At 39.7% G+C, this 16416-nt stretch overlaps 1 protein-coding gene and 1 pseudogene across 3 annotated transcripts in view; one reads left to right on the top strand and one right to left on the bottom strand.

Moving 5' to 3' along the window:
- KCNQ5 (potassium voltage-gated channel subfamily Q member 5) overlaps positions 1–16416 on the bottom strand; it is a 625390-nt gene that overhangs the window by 207895 nt on the left and 401079 nt on the right. The gene's annotated exons all lie outside the window — the stretch shown is intronic.
- On the top strand, positions 9922–10572 carry LOC136319858 (GTP-binding nuclear protein Ran-like; annotated as a pseudogene).

Below are 16416 nucleotides of genomic sequence, written 5' to 3'. Positions count from 1 at the left end.
TTTTATAGGAGTTTTATTAATTCCTCACTTGTCTCACAGAAATTTGGTTAAAGAAAGACAATACTTCCTATTATCTTAAAGACAAAGGAAACATATATAGAAATTTAGAAGCTCAAGAGACAGGGGTAGAGCCCATCTATGAGAATACTAACTTAGCATTAACCCTCTTTTCTAGATATTAAAGAAGAATATATGTCACACCAGAAAACTGTCACACTATTTCATTGATATGTATTACTGTGACACTGGTGGTTGAGCCAGGTAGGTCCACATTGGATTCTAGCAGACGGTAGAGAAACTGTGGAGCCAGAAAGTGTTGGGCCATTCCCTTTTAATACAGTCTCATAACAGCGGACGAGAAAACAGGCAGGGGAAAACTGCTTCTCAGGAAAACAAACAGCAAAATCACCCTTCACAGTGGTGGTTAGACAATCCACAATCTGCCATTTGCCCTGAGGGAAAGCACTGGTAGCCTTACGTAGACTACACACACATGGCGCTGACATGTGCTCACGCACTAATCAGACAAAGTGCTAGCGAGCAAAACTAACACACCCATTTTCCCAACAATCACTTTGCTGTATAATTTGAGATTTAAATTCTATTCTTGCAGTTATTTTGTTCTTGAGTTACTCAAAGTGGTTTCAAATGAAGACTGATTTCGGGGGGCACAAATTCACAATGCTTAATAGCTCATGTTCTAGTTTTCTCATTAATTAAGAGCATCGCTCATTAAAACACAGTGACCTTTGTCTAATCTACAAGCTGTCTGCTGTGACTTAATTTTTTTCTGGTTTATCCCATCAAATAGCATTTTTGTGAAGATGAATTGCCGGCATTATAAACCCTGTGACATTTGCACCAATTTTTGAAGAGCTGTGGCTAATTAGACATACAAAATTGGAACTATTGCCTTTCTTCAGAATATCAACATAATCAATTTCCAGCTATTTTTGCTCCTTTTTTCTTGTGTGTGTATACTTAAAGTAACATAGGGCAGCAGGCCAGCCTGCCTCCCCACATAATCCTTGCAGGGGAAGGATGTATGACGTAAACTGAGTCGCAAGTTGCTAAGAAAGGCATCAGTCAGAAGGGTTGCTGTTATAATTCTTTGTAATTTGGAAAGTGTTGCTAGTATAATACATGTTAAGGAAATAAAATTAAGATCTACGATGGCTCTGCAGTTAAATCAGAAAATGGAAATAAATATATAAAAGTTAATCATCTTTTGATTTTTGTTTCTTTAAAGAGCAAAAAAGGCCCTAAACACATGCTTACTAACCATTATCAATTTAGCTTACTTTCACATTTATTCTTATTTTTTAAAGATAGTATCTTAAATATTAGTATATTGGAAGAGAATTTGAAAGAATAAGTGTTTTTGTCAAAGAAAATGATTGGACCTGGAGTTGACATATCAATACCCCCAGAATCATTTCTGCGGGGGAGCTGGTGGTGAGAGTATGAGGGAACTTGACTAAGTTGGGGTGTGTAGGGAGGGGTAACATGGAAGATGGGAGCGGGGAGAGGAGGAGGAGACCAGAGCAAGGTGTGAAGGGTAAGAGTGATTGAGATGATTTGGAAAGCTGGTGTATCTGGCACCGGCCTTGTTGGCTGGAAGGCTTAGGGTGACACCAAAAAATGAACTCAGGAAATCCAGTACTTCCTGAGTTAGGCGATTCCTAAAATTTTTCTACAAATTATATATGCCGTCAAGTTTTTCACACCTGCTAAAATGTAAATCGCCCTCTGTAAAATGTAAAATGAATTCATGTAACCACACTTACATGACTGTGCTCATTATCCCAAAAGTCCCTCAGAGGGAAAGGAATAGATTGAAACTATCCTATTTCAAATGACTGATTTACAATTTGCAATTTGTCACCAAAGAAAGATCGTGGACAGTTTTGTGATGTTTTTTAAAGTGAGAGAGAGACAGGAAAGGAGAGAGATGAAAAGCATCAACTCGAGGTGGTATCACTTTCAGGTGTTCATTGATTGTTTCTCGTATGTGCCTTAACCGAGGGGCTCCAGCTGATCCAGAGACCCCTTTCTCAAGTCAGTGAGCTTGGGTGCAAACCAGTGACCATGGTATCAGTTCAATGATCCCATGCTCAAGCTTGCAACCTTGCACTCAACCTGGTGAACGTGCACTCAAGCCGGATGAGTCCAAGCTCAAGCCAGCAACCTTGGGGTTTTGAACCTGGGAACACAGCATCCCAGGTCGATGCTCTATCCACTGTGTCACCACTGGTCAGGCCAGAAACAGGTTTTTATTAGGTGTTGGGGCCACAGGTTGAGAGAATATGAGATGGGGGAAAGAGGTGCTTGCTTCTTGATGGGGAGAAGAGCAGCACTGTAAAGTTGCGAAGAGAGGACATTCCGGGTCCTCCCACAGTTCAGTTTAGTAGTGGTCCTGTGCATCCCAGTTGCTAGGTGGAATGCTATCATGAGGACTTCTGCCCTTTGTAGTGATTTTTAGACACTTTCGTTTAGGTTGGCTGCTATTATGGTCTGTAATGTCCATCTGATATGAGGGAGACACTCAAGTGACCCCTTCTGTGTTGATGTTTTATGTTCTTAAAGTCAGATCCTATATCAGGGTAACAGATAGCTCCGCCTGCCACAGAGGTGTCTCTCCATGGGACAGAACCATGTGGAGCTCTCTCCCCAGGTCCTCAGGTTGGCAGTGCATGCAGGGGGGCTTCCCTCACATTCTCCTCTTCCTTCCATTAGGAACAGAAAACAGGCTCGCTGGGTTCTTTGTGGTTGTCTAACCTTCCTCACCCCGAGTCAAATTATACCTTAATTTGTTTGAGGTTTATATACGTGTGTGTCTGCATGCAGCCACGTGTTTATATTGCAGGGATTAGAACGAAACCTGTGAATCATAAATTCAAGCTGGAAAAATTGGAAACAGTTTGCAACACCTTGAACTGAACCCAGATAGATATTCATTCTGCTATAATTTCGCCAAAAAATCACCAATGAACCAGTTCAACTTGGAATTGAAGCTGAAATCCTTGAAATCAGATAAAAATGGGAACACCAAAGAAGTCTCCAAAAGGTTGTATAAATAAATAAATAAATAAATAAATAAATAAATAAATAAATAAATCTGCCTTATGACCTAGCAATTCCTCTTCTGGGTATATATATCCAAAGGAACCAAAAACACTAAATTGAAAGAGTACAGCCACCCCTATCTGAATGCAGCACTATTTACAATAGCCAAACTATGGGAGCAACTCAAGTGCCCATCAGTAGAAGAGTGGATAGAAAAGCTATGAGATATATCTATCTATCTATCATCTATCTATCTATCTATCTATCTATCTATCTATCTATCTATCTATCTATCATTTATCTATCATCTATCTATCTATCTATCATCTATCTATCTATAGATAGATAGATATATAGTCTATCGGAAAGTTCTGTCCGTTTCTATCACAAGTTTCGACACATAAGCACATGTTTATTTGGTGCATGTGTACCTCTCTATTTTTATCACTTAATGTATACATACTGACATAGCAAATTAACTAAAACAAAGTTGATTCATGTTAGTCTTATGTGTGAAGCGATACTGTACCCATGGCTACTGATAAAGTTCATTTACACCACTGTAATTTTTACAAATTTCAACAAGGAAGAAATGTTACAGAAGCATGTCTGTTGCATCCACCATATTCCCCGGACTTAGCACCCGCTGACTATCACTTGTTTTTGTCCTTACAAAATTTTTTGAAGGGCAAAAAATTCAAAAATGAAGAAGATATCAAACAAGCACTGGTTCAATTTTTTGCATCAAATGATAAAACATTTTTCAAAAATGGGATATACAAATTGCCCTCATGCTGGCAAGAAATAATTAATAATAATGGCAATTATATTATTTAATAAAGTTTATTGACGGTAAGAGAAATTTGTATTTTGTTTTATTCCAAAAATGGAAAGAACTTTCTGGTAGACCAATATATATATATATATTTATTACTTGGCCATAAAAAAGAATGAAATCTTACCTTTTGTGACTACATGGATAGACCTAGAGACTATTTTTCTAAGTTAAATAGTCAGAGAAAGACAAATATCATATGTGGAATCCAAAAATAAAATAAATGAACACATAAAACAGTAACAGATTCATAAATTCAGAACAAACTGATGGTTGCCAGAGGGGAAGGGAATTGAGGGACTGGGCGAAAAAGGTAAAGGGATTGAGAAGTACAAATTTGTAGTTAAAAAATAGTAATGAGGATGTAAAATACAGCATAAGGAATATAGTCAATAATACTGTAACAACTATCTATAATGTGAGGTGGGAATTGAAAATATCAGGAGAACACTTTGTTGTAAAATATGATTGTCTAACCACTGTACTGTACCCCTGAAACTAAAGAAATAATATTAAATGTAAACTGTAATTAAAAAATAAAAAATAACTAAAATGTTATTAATACCTAAATAAATATATAAATAGTAAATACAAAAAATAAAATTAACACTGCTACCAGAAATAAAATTAGGCCATTCTAATGGTTTTATAGTAAGAGAATTGCAAGGTTAATGGGTTTTCATATTTATAAAAATTTATTTTAAAAAAATTATTTAAAAACATTTAAATAGCCCTAGTTGGTTAGCTCAATTAGAACATCGTCCGGAAATACCAAGGTTGGTTGCAGGTTCAATCCCTGGTCAGGGAGCATATAGGAAGTGACCAATGAATACACAACTAAGAGAAACAATAAATGAATGGTTCCCTTTCTCTCTCTCTCCTTTCCTTTCTTTGTCTCTCTAAAATTAATCAAAAAAATAAAAAAACATAGAGAACTAAGCTCACTTATTGTTAAAAATTTAAATAAAATTTCTTAAAGCAAACAAATAATATATTTCAATCAAGAGACATCCCTGGGCCTTAAGAAATTGGTATAAGGCCCTGGCCGTTTAGGTCAATGGCAGAGCATTGGCCTGGCATGTGAAAGTCCTGCGTTCGATTCCCAGCCAAGGCACACAGGAGAAGCGCCCATCTGCTTCTCCACCCCTCCCCCTTCTCCTTTCTCTCTATCTCTCTCTTCCCTTCCTGCAGCCAAGGCTCCATGGGACATAGTTGGCCTGGGTGCTGAGGATGGCTCCATGGCCTCTGCATTAGGTGCTGGAATGGCTCCGGTTACAGTGGAGCAATGCCTTTTGGTGGGCATGCCAGGTGGATCTTGTCCTGGTTGAGTGCATGCAGGAGTCTATCTGCGTGTCCTGTCACCCCCCCCCCCACACACACACACACTTTTCACTTCAAGAAAAAAAAGAAAAAATTGGTACACATCAACCAAGTTGACTATAAAGCAAATTTTCTATTAAGGCTATTTCTGGTATGGGTTGAGATGGACACCTGTGACAAGACAAGGGTTAAGATAGTGTAATGGACTGAATGTTTGCTTCCTTCTAAAATCCATGTTGAAACTGTAATCCCTAATGCTATGGTGTTTGGAGGTGGAGCCTTTGGGAGGTAATCAGGTTTAGATGAGGTCACGAGGATGGGGCGCCATAATGAAGTTAGTGCCCATATAAGAAAAGGAAGAGAATCTATCATGTGCACACACACTCTCTCTCCACCATGTGGGAGCACAGTGGGAATACAGTCATCTTCAAGCTAGGAAAAGGGCCCTCACTGGAGAACCAATCATCTGGCACATTTACCCTGAACTTCTTACCTCCAGGACTGTGAGAAATAAACATCTGTTGTTTAAATCACCCAGTCTGCAGTATTTTGTTATGACAACCTAAGCTGACAAAGACGGATGGCTTCTGTGCTGCTGAGAGGCTGACAGTCAAGTCACGACTGGGTGTGCTGTTGGAGAACTTTCAGAACTTTCTACTTTTCTCATTTGCGAGTTATGTCTCTACCCTTATAGCTGCTCTTGTTTGGACCAAAGAAATAGCTCCCATATTGAGAGCAACCTTGGCTTTAAGAAAATCTGTCTCTTTCTGCTTTCTTTGGGGTATTTACATTTTTTAGTAACACTAACTTCTCTGCAACATTTACTTCATTTGTAGGTGTTCTGCTTCTCATGAATTCACCTTACAAATGATTACTGAATACGATAACCATATAGAATATAAAGGTCAGCAAAGTGTCTACCATCCATGAAGAGTTGATAATGTATTTGGGGATGATAAGACACACACCTGGAAAATGATGTGAGATAAGTGTTGTCTGGGCAGTGTGTCCTTGAGAAACTCCTCTCCCATTGTTCTAAGTCCTCTACTCAAGCAACCCTCAAGAAATATTGATGTTTACTTCACTTTAAAACCTCAGGTTCAAGCCCTGGCAGGTTGGCTCAGTGGTAGAACATCAGCTTGGTCTGTGGAAGTCCCAGGTTTAATTTCTGGTCAAGACACACAGGAGAAGCGACCATCTGCTTTTCTACCCCTCCACCTCCCTTTTTCTCTCTCTTTCTCTCCTGTGACCATGGCTTGATTTGTTCAAGCACTTTGGCTCTGGGCTCTGAGGATGGCTCCACGGAGCCTTGCTTCAGGTGTTCAGTTGCAAGCATAGCTCCAGATGGGTAGAGCATTGGCCCCAGATGGGGTTTCTGGGTAGATCCTGGTTGGGATGCATGCAGGAGTCTATCTTTCTACCTTCCCTCCTCTCACTTGGAAAAAGAAGAAAAAAAACCCACTTCAGGTTCAGCAAAACCAATTAGCATATTGCTTTACCATCCCATTAAGATCAAAATACTGAAAAAGAACTACTACTGGTAGAGAAATTGGAATGTTAATTGGCTTATGACTTTTTTTCTAACTGCCTATTCAGCATTATTGACACTAATTGCAATGAAGAGTGAATGGCTTCTCACTGCAAGCTGTCTTGGTGTCAGTGTGTACTGATTTGGATAAACTGAGCTATAGGACAGTACAGCAATTATGCAATTTTAATCCCAAGATTCATAGCATTGGACAATTTTATTTTCATTTGGGGTCATCTGATAATATCTCTTCTCTTTTTACTATCTTCCTAGAACCAAAGGACTTCACCATTGCTTAAGAAAGTTTCTTAACACAGGCTGGCAAAGGAAAAAGACCAGTTTATTCCTTTTGTTTGAGCATGCTTTAGGTAGAATCTTCCATGTTTTGGTTTTAGGAGAAAACTTCAGGGTGAAGCCTATATGGCTTCTGAAGGCCAAGCAGAAGCAGAAAGCAGCTAGTGTTTTACTTGTTCAATAATGGGAGAGGCAGAGGTTATGTTGATGGAGCGGTGGAACCTTGAGAACTTCAACTGTTGAGCTGTCCTGTGGGGAAGGCTCTCCCCTTGTTGGTATAATATGAAAACATTGGGCATAACTTGAAAGAAATAAAAACCTTTGGAACTATGGCTTTCAGATGAAGAAAGACTATGGGCTTGGTTGTAATGGAGTCCAACAGAAATTAGATACTATTTTGCTTTCTTTCTATGCCCATAAACTATAGACCAGGAGTCCCCAAACTTTTTACATAGGGGGCCAGTTCACTGTCCTTCAGACCGTTGGAGGGCTGGACTATAAAAAAAAACTATGAACAAATCCCTATGCACAGTGCACATATCTTATTTTAAAGTAAAAAACCAAAAAACAAAATGGGAACAAATACAATATTTAAAATAAAGAACAAGTAAATTTAAATCAACAAACCGACCAGTATTTCAATGGGAACTATGGGCCTGCTTTTGGCTAATGAGATGGTCAATGTCCGGTTCCATATTTGTCACTGCTAGCCATAACAAGTGATATGATGTGCTTCCTGAGCTGTGACACATGCATCCCGCATCACCAGAAGTAGTACTGTACGTGAGTGATGCCGCGCTTTGCATCACTGACCACCAATGAAAGAGGTGCCCCTTCCAGAAGTGCGGTGGGGGCTGGATAAATGGCCTCAGCGGGCTGCATGCGGTTCATGGGCCGTAGTTTGGGGACCCCTGCTGTAGACTGTCTTACAGACTTCCATAGGCCTCCATAGGGAGATTTCCCATGCTTTCTTGGGTTATCCAACACACTTTCCTTCTAGACCTTCTGGCAGAATGGGGCCATTCTGATTAAAACACGTTGGCTTCCTCCTCTCCTAACTGTTCTCCCTTATAAGAATCAAAATGCATTTTTAAAACCTAAGGTTGTACATTTTACCCATTGCTATAATATGTGTTATTGGCACTAATGAACTCTGTGGCCACAAGAGTGATATCCTTGTGTGAGCACTGGAAGGTAGGAAAACACACACAACTCTGTGCATATTGAACACACACTAGCACACCTATTTGCATGTGCACTTGTGCACATACCTGTATGTGAACTTGCACAAAAGTTTCCAGACCTGATGCTGGGACTCAGTCATCTAGTCTCAACAGAAAACATGGAGAGACAAAACTCTAAGAACGAAAATCTATAGGAGACCCTATTAACTGAATATGTTGCCACAGGTAGGAAGTGCAAATCAATGCTCAGTGCAATCTCAGATAAACAGAAAATGTTAGCTATCTCCAAAGTGTGTAAAAACAATGACACTGTAACAATATTTCATTAATAACACTTTCTAAATTGAAGGAAAATTTGAAGATTTTTACCTTCTTAAACATTTGGATCACAAAGAAAAATCAAGTATATGCAAGATCATTTGTTTTAATAGTTTCAATTTTATTATCCAAGTGAATCTTCACATTGGATCTTTTATGAAATCTCTCAAGATTCTGGAATATATATTTATGTCTAATTGTTTCTAGTTATTCATTAAAATCATTCACAACTAGTCATGCATACTCTTAAATTGAGTAATATAAAATAAATCAAGCATACTCTTAAATTGAGTAAGACGAAGGGCCTGTTTATAGATAGCCTTGAACTAATTTAATGAGATTCTCTGCCTGTTGTTCATTTGAACCATTAAAAAAAGATTAAGAAGGAATATTTCTTCTATATCCATTGGCTTAAGAAAAACTGAGATGAGGAAAAACAAGAAAACTTTGGGAAATTTTCAAGTGTTTTAGAACACCAATTTTAATGATCCTTAAGCATAAGACATAGCACATGGCAAATATTTATTGATTTGATTTAATGGTGAACTATTTTGATAGCTGAATCCAAAGAGTGCTTGGAACACCCCTTGTTTCTACCACAATCAAGTTCTCTGTTGTTTTATTCACCAAACTATCTTCTTATCCCAATTTGTTTCCCTGAAGTCTGTTGGAGAGAAAATGCCTTTAATTCAGACAGAGATGGCTCCTCTTGTACATAAGCCATCATTGTTATTTGCCCATAAAAAGTACTTGGAATGTTATATCTGCCAAACACCTGTGCTCACATCATCAGCATATATTAATTAATACACTACTGCCTGCTTGTCACCCATTACGTACACCTGCCAAACAACTTCTGATCCATGAAAATCACTTAATGTTGGAGGGAACTGATCTGTTTCAGTAAGTCAAAACCCAGCTTTGTTCTCCTGCTCTTTTTTTGGTCATGAAATTATTCCTACCTGGCAACACGTAACTTGATTTGGAGACCATGGCAGTAATATAATGACACATGAGAGGACAGATTCACTATTTTAACTAATAAAGCATCCTGTGCAGACTTAGTGCCAAAGCCATGGAAATGCAGATGTATACATCGACTCTACAGGACATTAACAAATGTAGGCTCTAAGTAAAAACAACTGTCCATTTAGAAGTAAGGCTCTGCCCCAAAAAATAATGCATAAGAGAAAGTACACTCCTTACTATTTCTGAGGCCACGTGGAATGACTCAATAGATGTGAAGTGATATAGCTGTGTCAAGTCGACCTGTTGCAGAATCCAAACAAAGGAGTCCTGGGCAGAATTGCACTTCAGCCATCTCTCCAGCTCTCGGGTCAGATGGGCCCGGAGATATTTCTGGAAGTAATGTCGCCATGGCCGCCCAATGAGAGCCCCAACTTTAGTTCAAACTTGGTTGGTGATGGTGGAACTGGGAAAACTACATTCATGAAATGTCATCTGACTGGGGAATCTGAGTAAACGTCCGTAGCCACCCTGGGTGCCGAGGTCCACCAGCTGTGTTCCTTGTGTTCCACCCCATCGGAGGGCCTAGGAAGTTCAGTGTGTGGGACGCAGCAGGCCAGGGAGGTTCAGTGGACTGAGAGATGGCTAGTCTGTTCTAGCCTCAGTGTCATTCTACTGCTTGCTGTCACTTCGGGAGTTACTTACAAGAATGTGCCTAAGGGGCATAGAGACCTGATACAATTGTGTGAAAACATCCCCATTGTGTTTTGTGGTGACCAAGTGGATATTATGGACAGAAAGCTTAAGACCAAATCAATTGTCTTTTACCAGAAGAAGACTCTTCAGTACTGCAACATTCTGCCAAAAGTAACCACAACTTTGAAAAGCCCTTCCCCTGACTTGCTAGAAAAGTATTTGGAGACCCCACCTTAGAGTTTGTCACCATGCTCGTTCTCGCCCCACCTGAGGTTGTCATGGCCCCGGCTTTGGCAGCACAACATGAGCAGGACCTGGAGGTTGTTCAGACCACTGCTCTCCCAGATGAGGATGACGACCTGTGAGCAGGAGAAGCTGGGGCCCAGCATCAGGAGTCTTGTTTTTAGAGGCAACTGTCCTGTGATGTCCGGGTCAGCACATCTGCCACTTTATTATCTAGCCAAGCAGACCTGCACTCCATCTTTGGGACATTTGAGGAGATGAATGAGCTTTGGAAGTTAAAGACTTCATTTTTTGGATCTGCCTATTTATCTGTTTTGGAATGCAGTGGTTTCCTAGTTGAGTTTCCAAATATAAGAGGGTTGAAGTTGCATCACAATATCCAGTGGTGCAACCTTGTTTGTTACTGTATTCTTGTTCTTCTTCTTCTTTTTTTTTTTTTTGGTTTAGAATGAATTTGCATTTCAAATATCTAAAAGAAAAAAAAAAAGTCCCGGAGCAAGGTGTGCTGCAGGTAAGCTTACTCGGACTAAGTGGTGGTGGGAGGTGTTAAGCTGGAGGAAAAAGGAACGAGGAACCCATAGAAGTGAGTTCTCCTGATGAGGCAAGGAAGGCCCTGGGAAAGTTCCTTGGCTGAAAGGGAAACAGCTTTCTCCTCTTTTGTCTGCATTGCCCGTTTTCATTCTTCGTTTTCATTCTAGGCCAGATCACGAAGCTTCTAAGGAGGAAACGCTGTCAGGTTCACCTCGAGGTGGCCTGACCGCACAGCTCCATCCGTCACAGCCTCTGATCAGGTGTGCCTGTGGGGGCACTTCCCTGCTGTCTCCCACCTCCCAGTCTCCCAGCCCTCATCCTGACAAGCAAGGAAGAGAACTGTGTTAAGGCAAGCATTTTACAGCCCTGCCCCTCCCCATAATAAAGAGTATCTAAAAGTCACTGAGGGTATAGTTTCAAAGACTAACTTTGTTATTAATTAATTTTTCCATTGACTTGAGAGAGAGAGAGAGAGAGAGAGAAGAAGAAGAAGAAGGGGGAGGGAGAGAGGGGGAGAGAGGATCATTCACTTGTTTCATTTAGTTGTTCTGTGTAGTTGTGCACTGTTTGGGGATTGAACCCATAAACTAGACATGCTGGGGACAATGTTCTATCCACTCGGCCACCTGGCCGGGGCCAAAGACTAGCTTTATACATCCAAAATTGATACCTTATTACAGAGTATAAATTATTTATGCTGCTGAAAGTTCCCATATTTACAACTTCTTCCATTATGTTTACTCTGCTTCTTTGCATAGTAAATGCAGGCTCAGTGACTTCTTCATGAGCACAAATACAATTCATTACTTCCATTTAGACTCCATTAATTCAGAATTTGAAATAATTTCACTAGAGTTTAGTAAGACTTATTTTGGTACCATTGATTAAAAGAAGATTTACTAGGTGAATTAAGAACAGAAATGAGAGGACAAGGGGGAAAGTTTAACCTATTTAAGATGAAAGAATTTCCAAGGTTTTTAATAGCACTTATTTGTATTTAAACAATTAATAGAATGATTATGACCAAGCCGTCTCATTGATTAAAGAAAACCCAGCAAGATCTTTATTTGGCAACAGTTTGTTATTAGAAATTCCCTAAGTATTGACTCAATGCAAAACCGGTAAGAAATATGCCTCCTCCCAAATTCTAATTACCCCCTTTCAATCATTCTAAATGTTTTCTAAACACTGAGATTATCATCCCAGAAAGCTATAGCTGGCTGCATAAATTAGTATGTAAATATGTGGCAGTCTGTCCCTAGGTAGCTCTAGGCCCCTGTGATGGCTGGAAGCAGCTCTCAGCCTAGTAGAAGCATAAAAAGTAGATCCATAAAAAGGCTCTCTAGATCCAGTTTCCACAGTCCTGTCTCCTCCAGGATCTTGCTCTAAATTTGCATGTTCTGTTCTGATCTTTTTAGTCTCTATCTGGTGAACTGTCCCAGTAGATAGGCCCACTTGCCTCTTTCTCCCTCAAACCAGCCCCTGGAGACCTAAAAAACTGCAAATTTTTCTTCAAGGGAAGCAGAGGGCCAGCACAGTGACTTGATTAGGTCACTATCAAACACTGGGGCCATTAATTTGGTAATACTAGAAAGTTTAAGACAAGTGACAAAAATGGAGACTCCACTATGTTTATTTTTTGTTTTGTGACAGAGACAGAGAGAGAGAAACAGAGAGAGAGACAGACAGGAAAGGAGAGAGATGAGAAGCATCAATTTTTCATTGCGGCACCTTAGTTGTTCATTGATTGCTTTCTCATATGTGCCTTGACCAGGGGCTACAGCATACCAAGTGATCCCTTGCTCAAACCAGCGACCTTGGGCTCAAGCTGGTCAGCTTTGCTCAAACTAGATGAGCCCACACTCAAGCTCGTGACTTCGGGGTTTTGAACCTGGGTCCTCCATGTCTCAGTCCAACGCTCTATCCACTGCACCACTGCCTGGTTAGGCTCATTCATTCATTTAGCAAAGAGCAGCTTAGGAGCATGGAGGAACACTGCCATTTACTAGTTGTATGACTTTGGGCAATTTAACTTAATCTCACTGCACCTTAGTTTTCTTTTCTATAAAATGGGGATAACAACTCCTTTATAAGATTGGTACCACAGTTTAAATGATTTAATAATTATGGAGTGCTTAGAACAGTGCTTGATATATAGAAATCACTTCCTGAAGGCAAAAATTAATGAATGGGACTACATCAGACTAAGAAGATTTTGATCAGCAAGAGAAACTGATAACAAAATAAACAGAAAGCCAACTAAATGGGAAATGATATTTTCAAACAACAGCTCAGATAAGGGCCTAATATCCAAAATATACAAAGAACTCATAAAACTCAACAACAAACAAACAAACAATCCCATAAAAAAATGGGAAGAGGATATGAACAGACACTTCTCCCAGGAAGAAATACAAATGGCCAACAGATATATGAAAAGATGCTCATCTTCTTTAGCTATTAGAGAAATGCAAATCAAAACGGCAATGAGATACCACCTCACACCTGTTCGATTAGCTATTATTAGCAAGACAGGTAATAGCAAATGTTGGAGAGGCTGTGGAGAAAAAGGAACCCTCATTCACTGTTGGTGGGAATGTAAAGTAGTACAACCATTATGGAAGAAAGTATGGTGGTTCCTCAAAAAACTGAAAATAGAACTACCGTATGACCCAGCAATCCCTCTACTGGGTATATACCCCCAAAACTCAGAAACATTGATACATAAAGACACATGCAGCCCCATGTTTATTGCAGCATTGTTCACAGTGGCCAGGACATGGAAACAACCAAAAAGCCCGTCAATAGATGACTGGATAAAGAAGATGTGGCACATATACACTATGGAATACTACTCAGCCATAAGAAATGATGACATCGGAACATTTACAGCAAAATGGTGGGATCTTGATAACATGATACGAAGCAAAATAAGTAAATCAGAAAAAAAAAACCAGGAACTGCATTATTCCATACGTAGGTGGGACATAAAAGTGAAACTGAGAGACATTGATAAGGGTGTGGTGGTTACGGGGGGGGGGAGGGAGGAATGGGAGAGGGAAAGGGGGAGGGGGAGGGGCACAGAGAGAACAAGATAGAGGGTGACGGAGGACAATCTGACTTTGGGTGATGGGTATGCAACATGATTGAACGACAAGATACCCTGGACTTGTTATCTTTGAATATATGTATCCTGATTTATTGATGTCACCCCATTAAAAAAATAAAATTATTTAAAATTAAAAAAAAATCACTTCCCTATTTGCTACAAAGTAAATCCACTCATTCAATGTTTATTGAGTGCTTACTATGGGCCAGGTACTCCTGTAGGTGCTGGAGATACACCTCTGCCCTCTTGATGCTCCTAGTGAGGGAAACATATAATATATCTAATAGATAAGTACATTTTATGTAACAAAAGATAAGTGCTATAAAAAGTGATAAAGGAGGGTAAATATGCTGGAGACAGTTGGCAGGCCTCCAGCCTTAAACAGGAGAGTCAGGGTAAGCCTTTCTAAGGAGAATGGAAGCTATTAAGGGAGTGAGCCAAGCAGCTTCCTAACAAAAGAGGCTCTGAGGCAGAATTTGGTGCAAAAGCCTTGAGGTATGAAGGAAGAACATGGGGGTAGGCTGGCGAGCGTAGGTCAGGCAAATGAAGAAGAGTAAGAGGCAAAGACAGATAGGAATGGAGAGTCTTTTAGAACACTGTAAGAAATTTTCTGCTGAGAAAAATGGGGAGTGGGCTTGATTAAGACCAAGGGCTCAGGAAGAACCGGCTTCCATTCTCTGTTTCCTTATCATAGACGCTCTGGTCTCTCACCAGGTTTTGGTAAAGGTGGAGGATCTGTCTGAGCAGAACTGGGCACCCACAGATGATCCAGGAAGCAGGGCATGGGATGTATGTCTATGCTAGGCAAGAGAATGAGAATGAAAATCTAAGCTGAGAATAAGTCTTTTCTCTGACTCGGGCTGAAAGCAGAAGCTTGAAGATGTAAATATATTGCAACATATTCTAGTTTAATGTTTTTTTTTTTTACTAATTATTAAAACTTTCAGGTGGATTTTATTCTGCTCACTGCCATGTGCCAACCCACAGGTCCTCCCTCTTAGCTTTCAGTGTGGCCCGACCTGACAGGCTTCCAACCGCGGCTCTGAGGAGGTGAGAAACAGTGTTAGATTTGTGATCATTTGTTAGCAGTAAAGGAAAGAAAGACAGCAGCTACACAAAGAATCACCTTATATTTGGTTTTTATATCCTATTCAAGATAAATTTAAACAAAAAATTAAAAACAGTTAAAATGCTTTTATTTATAAGTTTGTAGAAATAAAACTAGACAAAGCTTGGCTTATCCTATTTTCTGCTTAAATTCTTGTTGGTGATCTAAAGCATCGATTGTATTGCAATAGTTTTGGTAAAATTGCCATCTATTTCTCCAAATTTGATAACTATCTGGGTCGGAAGTGTTTGGGATTGTGGGAAGACAGTGAGACTCAGCTCACTCTTCACTTTTTTGACAGCTAAGCCAAAGCTGGGGAGAAAAGACTTCAAATTTCTCTTATTTTCTGACTTTAAGGCCTGCTTGTAAAGAAATGACCATAAAGTGAGACTATTTAGAAGAGATTAGGGACAAAATAGTACTATGTTCCTCAGTCTCTCAATCAAATGTTGAGTGTTCAAGATGTTAAGGAAAATACACGGCTGACCCAGCTATTCCCCTTCTGGGTATATGTCCAAAGAAATCTGAAACACTAATTCGGAAAGATATGTGCATTCCTGTGTTCACTGCAGCATTAATTACAATAGCCAAGATATGGAAGCCACCTACGTGCCCACTGATGGACAAATGGAATATTACTCATAGAAAGAATGAAATCTTGTCATTTGCTACAATGTGGACAGACGTTGAGGGTATTACGCTAAGTGAACTAAGTCACACGGAGAAAGACAAATATCATATGATTTCATTTATATGTGGAATCTAAAGAACAAAATGAACACACAAGCAAAATAGAAACAAACTTATGGATACAAGGAACAAATTGATGATTGCCAGATGGGAAGGGGATTGAGGGAATAGGCAAAACAAGTGAAAGGGTTTAAGTAATCCCCACTGCTAGCTAGACACACAGCCATGGGGGAAGTAAAGAACAGCATCAGGAATATAGTCAGAGATATTGTAATTACTATGTCTGGTGTCAGATGGATAGTAGACTTATCAGCGGGCTCACTTTGTAAGTTATATAAATGTCTAATCACTATGTTGTACACTTAGAACTAATATTGTATGTCAACTGCAATAAAAAAATTAAAGTAGAAAAAAAAAGCATATGGCTTATATTTAACACTAGGACATAAATGGTAAAATGTTTGACTTTTCAGCAATGCTGAGCTGTGCCAACGAGGTTAGTTGATGACCACTGGGTAAGCGGCATGC

Source organism: Saccopteryx bilineata, chromosome 1 (assembly GCF_036850765.1).
Source record: "Saccopteryx bilineata isolate mSacBil1 chromosome 1, mSacBil1_pri_phased_curated, whole genome shotgun sequence".
Classification (NCBI taxonomy): Eukaryota; Metazoa; Chordata; class Mammalia; order Chiroptera; family Emballonuridae; genus Saccopteryx; species Saccopteryx bilineata.
The sequence above is the reverse complement of the archived record's forward strand: the minus strand, read 5'-3'. Positions and strand labels throughout refer to the sequence as shown.